The 9,600-nt window shown below is 35.8% G+C and overlaps 1 long non-coding RNA gene across 2 annotated transcripts; it reads left to right on the forward strand.

Annotated features, from left to right (window-relative positions):
* Window positions 1-213: 213 nt before the first annotated feature.
* On the forward strand, window positions 214-9,395 carry LOC139128109 (uncharacterized). Of its 2 annotated transcripts, XR_011551196.1 has the most exons (5): window positions 214-478; window positions 4,535-4,651; window positions 5,646-5,885; window positions 8,351-8,493; window positions 9,058-9,395. It is a non-coding gene; the product is annotated as an uncharacterized lncRNA (long non-coding RNA). The 2 variants fall into 2 exon arrangements; XR_011551195.1 differs by lacking the exon at window positions 214-478 and having other exon boundaries at window positions 4,130-4,651.
* The last annotated feature ends 205 nt before the right edge of the window (window positions 9,396-9,600 follow it).

Genomic DNA, 9,600 nt, shown 5'->3' on the forward strand with positions numbered 1-9,600 from the left:
GAGAAACGAAAGTTCTGCACGCAGAGGTTTAATCATCACAGCATGGCTATATCTATAGCTCTGCGTGGCAGGGCGCTGTATGTGTTGCCGGCCTTTTACGGCCGTATAACGCCGGTAACACACCCCAGGGCTCGAAATTAACTTTTTCTCTTGTAGTCCCATTGCATTGCGCTACCATTTTCTGAAGTTGGTAGCCCAGTGACAAGGTCTGGTAGCCCATGCATGAATGAAGATTTTTTTGTGAAGGATATTTTTATTTATATCTAGACAATGAAAGATTTATTTTTCATGATTCTATTCAGGAAGTGAATTTTCTAGTCATTTGACATCAATACCCGTACCCGCAGATCATCATAGCCTTAGGAGAACGGTGACGCCTCAAAGTTTGACAACCTATTCACACATACGCAGAGCTTGTATGCAATTTTTGCAGTGCTGTGGTGGGATCTGGAGGCTGTGTTTACAAACATCAGGGAAGGTGACAAGCTGCTATTGTAATTTTGAAATTTACTGATGCTACACAGGACTGGAGATTCTCATGATTCATTATGATAATTGTACCGCTGTGATTCCCCGGGGAAGGCAAAAATATCCCCCATGTTTAGACAGATTCACAGACTGTTGTAAAATTCTGAAAAACATGTTTATAACACCATTCCTCTCTATCCCCATTTTAAATTAGTTGGAAAATTATGCTTGAGTAAGATTGAGATTATATGTCATGCATATTTATTACCTGACGTCATATGAATTATTTATCGCTACTGAAACCCTGCAAGGTTTACAAGTCTGTGGGGAAAAGCATTCACCCCACTATCTGAGCACCAGCCCACCACCTAGCCTTGCAGTCTGCAGAAGTTTATTCCTTCAATTTATTAATTTTTGATATTTATATGCCCACAGACTTGGAGCAAGTCTACAGAGTGCAAAAATGTAGTCAGTTTTGTATTGGATAAAATTGTTCCTTGTTCTATTGGCAGCCTTGTTATACATGGAGTGCATTTGGGGAAATTCCAAAATTTAATTTCTTGTACATAAATGCCCTTATCACACTTATGTTAACCATATTAATTAATGATTAATGTAATTAATATTTAGAAATAATGGGTGATGCCCTGACCATTATTATTATTTATGGCCAAGGGCAAGCGGAAGTCAAGAATTAACAAGGCTTGGCGAGCATGCTTATTTTGGCTTTCAGTCTTGCCCAAGCGTATAGATAAATGTTAATGGTCGAGGCAGAGTCTTGTATTTTCATGATATTATCAACAAACCCTAGAAAACCATCAAGATTTACAAAAATTTCCCATGTGAAAATGAAGCACACCTAGCAATGGTATACCACGAGATTTTGACCAGTTCACGACATATATGCACGAACGATAGCGAGTGTATATATGGAGTGAACTGGTCAAAATCTCGTGGTATACCGTCGCTAGGTGTGATTTATTGCTATTATATCATAATAGTATATTGAAATTGTGGTGTGGAACGTCAAAAAACGGATTTTTGCTCAAGCTGAGAGCTCGAGCGTGTGCCAGCCGTGGTATATCGCCAATATACCACGGTTCTTTTTGCGTCTCGACCAATCGGATCGCTGTATTTACACCATCAATATACTGGTTTGATATAATATATATTATTGCCTAAATATATGGGTTTATGTGCCCGAGAACAGGTGACAATATGCCTGACGCCAGGAGGGCAAATTGTCTCCTGCTGCGAGGGCACATAAACCCATGTATTCAAGCAACAATATTTATATTACATTCCTCTTCATGGTTACAAATGCTATATGACATTTACAATGTAGTTATATGCAGGACATTTTCAAACAATTTTACCATTATCGACCAACATCAAACGGATTTTAACGAAAGTAAAAAAAAGTGTGTGCATGTATATTTTACATCTATCATTAAGCGTCTACTTAGATATAGAAAACATTGAAGTGCTTCACTGGCCTGGGTCACCATGGAAACCAGTCAGTACATCGTTAACCGACCCACTAACTACCCAGATATTCCTTTTCAAATCAATTCACTGATTTGCACTCACATCAAGGCATGTAATAGCAATGCACGGTCATGCCCACCCTAAAAATTTGGCAAATCTGGAGATTTTTTTAAAAAGTATAATTTGGCCCACAAGTGCTTCATTTTGTTTTTGTAATTGATTATTAGCTCCCATATATGCATATGTATATATGCAAATGGGAGGTATTCTTGTATGGTGGAAAAATTTCGTCTGTATGTATGTATGTATGTACGTATGTATGTATGTATGTATGTATGTATGTATGTATGTATGTATGTATGTATGTATGTATGTATGTATGTATGTATGTCCGTCCACGTCAAAAACTCCAAAACCGTAGCACCTGCTGTCTTAGTATTTGGTGTACAGGTGCACCTAGGGGTGGAGATGTGAATTTGTTCAAATGAACATGTCAGTGCCAAAAATATGCAAATGAGGGGAAAAAAAGGAAAATCCTGCAAATGGCTAAAACTCAGTAAGCATTGGTCAGATTTGGTTGAAACTTGGTATGCAGATTTCTTTAGGTAATTTAAATTATGTGTGCAAAAATTGGGATGAAATTTGCATGTTTGTATTTTTAGGGTATTTTTTCCGTTTTTAGTAAAAAAATCTTGTTCTCTGAAATCACTCGTCTGATTGCTATGAAACTTGATATTCTGTTCCTCAGGATGAACTCAGTCACGCTTGTACAAATTGTATTGATATTGTCATATTTGTAATTTTGGGGCAATTTTCCCAATTTTTGATAATATTTTTTTTTATCCAAAAACTACTGATTTGATAGCTTTGATATTTGGTATACAGGTATCTAAGATTAATCTCAATATAATGTATTGAAGGTATGTTGAAACTGGCAATTTTTTTTTATTTTGGGGGCAATTTTTGCCTTTTTGGTCAAAAATTTTTTCTGCCTAAAACTTCTGATCTGGTAGCTTTGATATCTAGTGTACAGGTTACTAGGTTTACGTTAATTAGATATATTTAAAATTAGGATGAAATCTGCAATTTTGTATTTTGGGGGCAATTTTTCTCATTTTGGTCAAAAAATTTGTTTCTCAAAATTTACCAGTCTGATTGCTTTGATATTTAGTAAACCGGTTCTTAGGGTTTTTATTAATAAGATATATTGAAATTAAGTTGAAATCCGGAATTTTGAATTTTTGGGGCAACTTTGTGAAACTCTCAGTTTTACTGGGATATCTTTCATTTTGTATTTTTAAGATTTTTTTGGTAATTTTATACCTACTGGAACTAAGAGAATATAATGTGGTTATTTAGTAAGCATTTGATATGGTAAACTGTATTTGGTGTTGAAATGCAGTAAAAAATCCTGGCAGATTTTGAACAAATTCCAAACAAATGCCAATAAAAAATTCAGCCAGAGAAGGTTTGACAAAAAGAAAAGGTGGGAAGGTGGGGAAAACAGAATGTACAATGGATCGGATAAAAAAGATAATGTACCTCATCGATCTTTCAGACACCATCCCTTATCAAATGGTCCACCCCGATGTATTTTGCACACAATTAACCATGCAGTGTATTTTAGTTTAAGATGTCAAGTTAATTAAGGATTTGAAAGGAATAGTCAAGTTCACCACAGTTTAACTTTATCTCTTGTGTCATCATCCTTGTGTAATTGGTTAAGTTTGTAAGTTGTTCCATATGTGGATGCACCAGCTGTTCTGGAAGAAAACAATGTTTACTTTTCCCTATAGGGTTTCTGAGTTGATGATTGTATGTTGAAATTTCTCCATGTATCTGGTGTATGGGCAAAGTGTAAACATTGGTTGCATGTTATGTATTTCAGTCTATGTCAAATATTGTAAATGAAAATCAAGAACAGTTTGCTGTGTGCTTGTAAAAGATAGCATATTTGTCAATACATAAACTGCCTTGCAGATTGATTGTCTTAAAGATTATCACAGAAGTTGAAAAGGAAAAGAAACTAATCAAATTGCTGTAACGTATTCACTCTCAGTGCCTGTATAGGCCTATACTTAACTATTTTATCATTACATTCAGCTGTTTGTTATATCTTTATCACTCTCCATGGGCCAAGGTACACTTGGGGTCAATGTCATCACTCTGTGCCAGTCTGTGTATGTCAGTCTGTCTGTATGTATGTCCATGTTTCATACAATTGTTGACTTGTTTTGATAACTTATATGGGAGCGAACAGTGATGTTGTCACTATTTTGATCTTTGTACAATTGACAATTTACATGTTTGCTGAAAAGTTACAATGTTAGCATTATTATTCATTTTCACGGACATAAAAACAAACCATTGCTGTGTATTTGTGGTCAGTCACATGGTTCAGCTCGACCAATTAAATGAGATGTATATAGCATGGTAATACATAATGAATGAGTGAATGATTTTACTAATCATTTGACCCATATATTCATGATTATAAAGTTGAGTATCCATTGTACAGACAGTGAGGAATAGGATTATCTGCAAGATTCTAATTGTATTCATTGATATTTGCCTACAGCTGTAAGTATACCTCACGTACCCTGGTCGTAAAGCCTCAGAGGTACATGTATGTGAAACTTAGAAGGAACAAGAAGCAAAAGATGGATAACTGATCTTTAATAAAATCCTTCATCAGGTAAGATTTGTTTTAAATTTTTAATTATTTTTTATTTTTAATTTCCTGCACATGTCTCATTCATTTCAGTTAAGCTTTTCGCATGCTCTGTTTTATTGGCGGATACTTTCTTCAACATCAATTGCTTTGTACATAACTTATGTAATACATGTAAGTATTTTAGAATATGCGTCTTTAGTGTGGTCTCCTTGGCAAAAAAAAACAACAGGACAAAATAAAGCAAGTGCAAATGAAATTCATGAAGTTCCTTTGTTTCAAACATAGCATCCTTACAGCCGAAATAATTATGAAGAATTCTGCAAGCGTTTGAACCTTTGGCCTCTTTATCATTGGAAATTATTTATATTTTTTAGAAATATAAGAATAATGTGTATGATTGTCCCCAGTCATGTTTCATATTAATTTTGATGTTCCTCAGTAAACTACATGTACTAGAACCCGCATTGTTTTTTAGACTCGCAGTATTTAGGTACTTGGCTCTTCAAAGATATATGGCTACTCTAAATGAATTGTGCATTTCCAGCCCTGCCATTGACATCACTTTATCTTGTCAAAGTTTCAGATGCCTGGTCAGAATGTCATGCTTAAATATGTACATATTTTTAATGGTTTCATATAGTTTGTTTTATTGTACCATATGCATTTATATTTTTATGTATATTTATGGAGCCTGTTAATGTGACTTGTTCCTGTTGGTCTTCCTTTGAAATAAATATATAAATAAATATATTGCTACTTGCTTGAATACACGTCTTGACCTACATTATGTACCTGTTTCCTTTAAAAAGGTCCACAATCACCAGTGAATACAATGGGTTTGGGGCAAAGTTATAGTTATATTAAAATTACAGAAGTCATAAACAATCAAGTTGTCTTATCTTGCATATAAAAGCCATATTTTAGAATGAACTGATGTAAACTAATGTCAGCAACTTGCAGGAGATAATATTTACATTGCATGCTTCAAGTTAATGTTTTCTTTTCACCTAATCAGATTCAAGATCCCTTGCTGAGACAGTGCATACTGGGCAATGACAACCAGGTGAAAAGCAACATAGTGACAATACCATCCTCCATTGCAAAGGAAATACACAGTGTGTGGCTATGCAAACAGCCAAAACTGAACAGAGATCGTGGTGTTGACACCAATGCAGAGCAAAAACCTGTGGAATTGAGGGAGTCTTTCATCAATATATTTACTTTCCTAAGACAATGGGTCCTTGCTGTGGCACAGGTTTGTACTTACACTGTTCAGTGTTTCCACTGGCTAAATTTTCCCCTAAGCCATTATGGCTAATTGAGACCAAAATTGATTAGCCAGAACTATAGCCATCAAATTACATGTAATTGCATTTATGATTTTTATCCAACTGACAGTTGTATACTCAGGTGGGTCCTATCAGTTGCTACAATGGCAAGATGACATTAAACTAGTCCAATAATCATTTACATTCAAGGTAATACATTACCAGGTCCATTTGTGATTTAAAAATTTAAGTAGGACCATCCTGAATGACTGATAATCAGTGGCAATGTAAATAAACAACTATTTTTATGGAACAAACTGCTTTCTTAATAACATTCACAACAAATTTTGCCAAACACTTATGTGACTTGCACTTTTGTAAATGTATCAAGATGTATCACAAGTATTACATCATTGACAGGGTAACTTCAAGATGTTTCCTTTGAAAGATCCATAGCTTCTGCCTCAGTCATCAAGTGCTTTCAGTTCTCCAATCACAGAGTCTAATTTTTACACCAACTGTTCACTTTAAGAAGGTGTACTGGTAATTACATTTTGTACACTAGGTGTAAACAGTCGCCTCTTCTATTGGTAGTCCAAACAGTGAATGCTTTAGTTTCAAAATCAAACTGGGTGTATATGTTAAAATGTCCTGTCTGGCCACATGTCTTACAGAAAAAAAAGCTGACTCTTCTCTTATTCAAACACTAGCCATGGAAATTCAACGAACTATTCCTGGCACACTTTCTTTTTTTGTAACTACTCCTACCCTGCAACTCTGCGGACAGCCTGTGCAATTATCTTTTTTGCTTACTTGTACTCGAACACGACTTAGCATGTCACAGTGTGCTGTTTGTTGTTCAGCATTGTAAACATTCAACTGGACAACATCCTAGTTATATCTTCATGCAAATTTATGACCTATGCCTATCCACAATACAGTGTTATATTCAGTACTTTTACACATCATGGCAGAAAGTGACCCTGCCTATATCCACAAATACATGTACACGGTATGGAAGATAACCCGGGCCTATCCTCAATCCAAATGCATTCACATGGTATGGAAGATGGCACAGACATATCCACAATACACATAATATATAAAATGCAATGGAAGATGACCTAGGCCAATCCACAATACACATACATGCACACAGTATGTACATGTAAGATGACTCAGGCCTATGTAGAATACAAAATGGGAGATGACCAAGGCCTATCATCAATACAAACAGTCTGTACCTGTATCGTATTCAGGATAGGCGTGGGTCATTTTCAATAAAATATGTACCGTTATTGTATTCAGGATAGGCCTGGGTCATTTTCCATAGCAGGTACCTGTATGTGTATTCTGGCTAGCCCAGGGTCACCTGCGATGCTGAATAATTGTTTTGTGGATGGCCTAGGTCATTGTATTTGCATAGGTTATAACATTTACATGAAGTTAGGCTCAGGACGTCATCCAATTGACAGTTTACCATGCTGCACTCATTTATAGCTGCCTCTGAGGTTGCCACAGAAGTGTTCTAAGGTGCCGGTTTTTGAAACACTGGTTTCATTCTGTTCACCACCCTTGCTGTCATTGGCTGCTGCTGTCTGCTTAGTTTTTGAAAATACACTGCAATCAGTGTTTCCTGACTATGTTAGAAGCATTGTTTACAAAGCACTTGTCATCATAAAATAACAAGGTCATTGCATGCAGCCATCTGAAAGCATGGCATATCACTTGTTACTGATTATAATAGTTTTCTGAGACTGCACACTAAAGCGAGGAAAGAATGACCACCCAGGGATGTTGAAAAATATCTCTGCCTTTTAACTACACTCTCGATCAGCCCCCTGAAAAATAGCACTAACCAGTTTTGCGAAGGATAGTTGAAAAATATTTCCCAATCTGCAGACATTTCATTTCCCATTTCACGCTCTTGCGAGTGGCAGCGGAAACACTGCTGTTGTCATACACAGTTGTAGTTCTTTTTAAAATACCCTCTTGAGTAGATCAAATGTATTACACCTCTACTAGTATTTAATCAGTAATTTTGTTGTGATAATCATGGCTTACACATTTTTGGTGAAGTTATTTTCTCTTTTTTAGCTGAATTTGCTAAAAAATTTTCTTTAGACTTGGCACTCTATGAATTGCCTAGTGAAATGCAGATGATATGATAAATGCACATGACTAGACATTCAATACATGTAGCTTCATTCGTAGGATCCATAAAACTGTTATGATGAAATATATTCCAATGAGAGAATACATCTGGTATGCACACGTGATTTATAACGTTTACATGTGTGTAATGCTTATCATCATTAGGGTAAGGACATACAGAGTGTTTACAATTCATCCCAGCAATACATCCCATCATCAAATGTATTTTAATCATTCCGGTTATCATTGTCATTTAAAGAGTTATAAGTAATCATGAGTCTATCTGTTTACAATTCAGGATCAGCAGTGAATGCTGCAATATCAAGGATGAGAAATATCATTGACCTTGACAAAGAGCGTTAAAGACAAAGTGGAGGGCTTTGAATTGGACTTGGACCATGACATTATAACGAAAGATGAATGGAAATGATCAAACAACAGGTAAATTTCTTCCATTTCAGTCCTTGCACCCAAGTATATGTACACAAGTGACTGTTGCAAAGATGTGCTGGAAGTGGTATCTTGTAACTTGCACAAAGTGTTTTATGTTAGTTGTCTTTATATAGCTACACATGTATAGCATCTTTACAATTACAAGAATACTAATTAGAAACACAGGTTCACAAAAACATAAGTGATACATTGCTGTATTTTAATTGACATTGCCAGCAGCAACTATGCAGGTGCATCAGCTTAACACTAATCCATCCAGAATTATACACAACATGCATGTGATAGCAATCCTCATTCTTAAACTGTGCAGGACATTGGTTGTAGCCAATCTATTACATATGACATGAGCAAGAAGGAAAAAGTGTGGTTGAGATGTCTAGGTTAGAGAAACATGCATATAGCGGAGACAAAAATAAATTTATTTGTTCTTTGTACACAAGATTCTTGGATATGTAACACACAAATAAACTAACTTTTTTGTGAAGAGAAATTATTATCTTCCATGATTGGTCCATGATTGTCTTCCATGAGTTTATTATTATTCTATGTTAGGGAACAGGTGTGTATATCCATGCAGAAGAGGAAGCAAGATAAATCCAAAACCGACTTCAAGGCAGCATTTTACCACGCAAAGAAAGGAACCAACTACCAGGGACAGTTGTCTCAAGATGAAGACAGTGGGATTGCACCTCCATTTGGTAGAGGATTTCCTATTAGTCAGTATGGTGGACAGACGTGAACCTTACACTGCTCAGCACACAGATTGTATGTACATGTATGTTGGGATCAAAAACTCCTAAACCACTACACCTACCACAGACAAACAGTGGGCAACTTAACAGATATAACCCGCAATACTAAGCATCATCATATTACAGCTAGTACACAGAACTGTTAAGGTAGTCCAGCTAAAAGAGAGGAAAAATTCAACTTTCAGAGCACTGAGAAAACACAATTATTATTTCATGCCTCCCCTCAGTATCATGGTGATCTCTGTAGTATAATAACAAACCTGTAGGTAATTGTCACTTGTGATGATTGTTTATAAACATTCCATTATCACTTTTTCTGCTCCAGAGGTGTACATGTCAATCA

This window comes from Ptychodera flava, unplaced genomic scaffold (assembly GCF_041260155.1).
Source record: "Ptychodera flava strain L36383 unplaced genomic scaffold, AS_Pfla_20210202 Scaffold_43__1_contigs__length_1316584_pilon, whole genome shotgun sequence".
Classification (NCBI taxonomy): domain Eukaryota; kingdom Metazoa; phylum Hemichordata; class Enteropneusta; family Ptychoderidae; genus Ptychodera; species Ptychodera flava.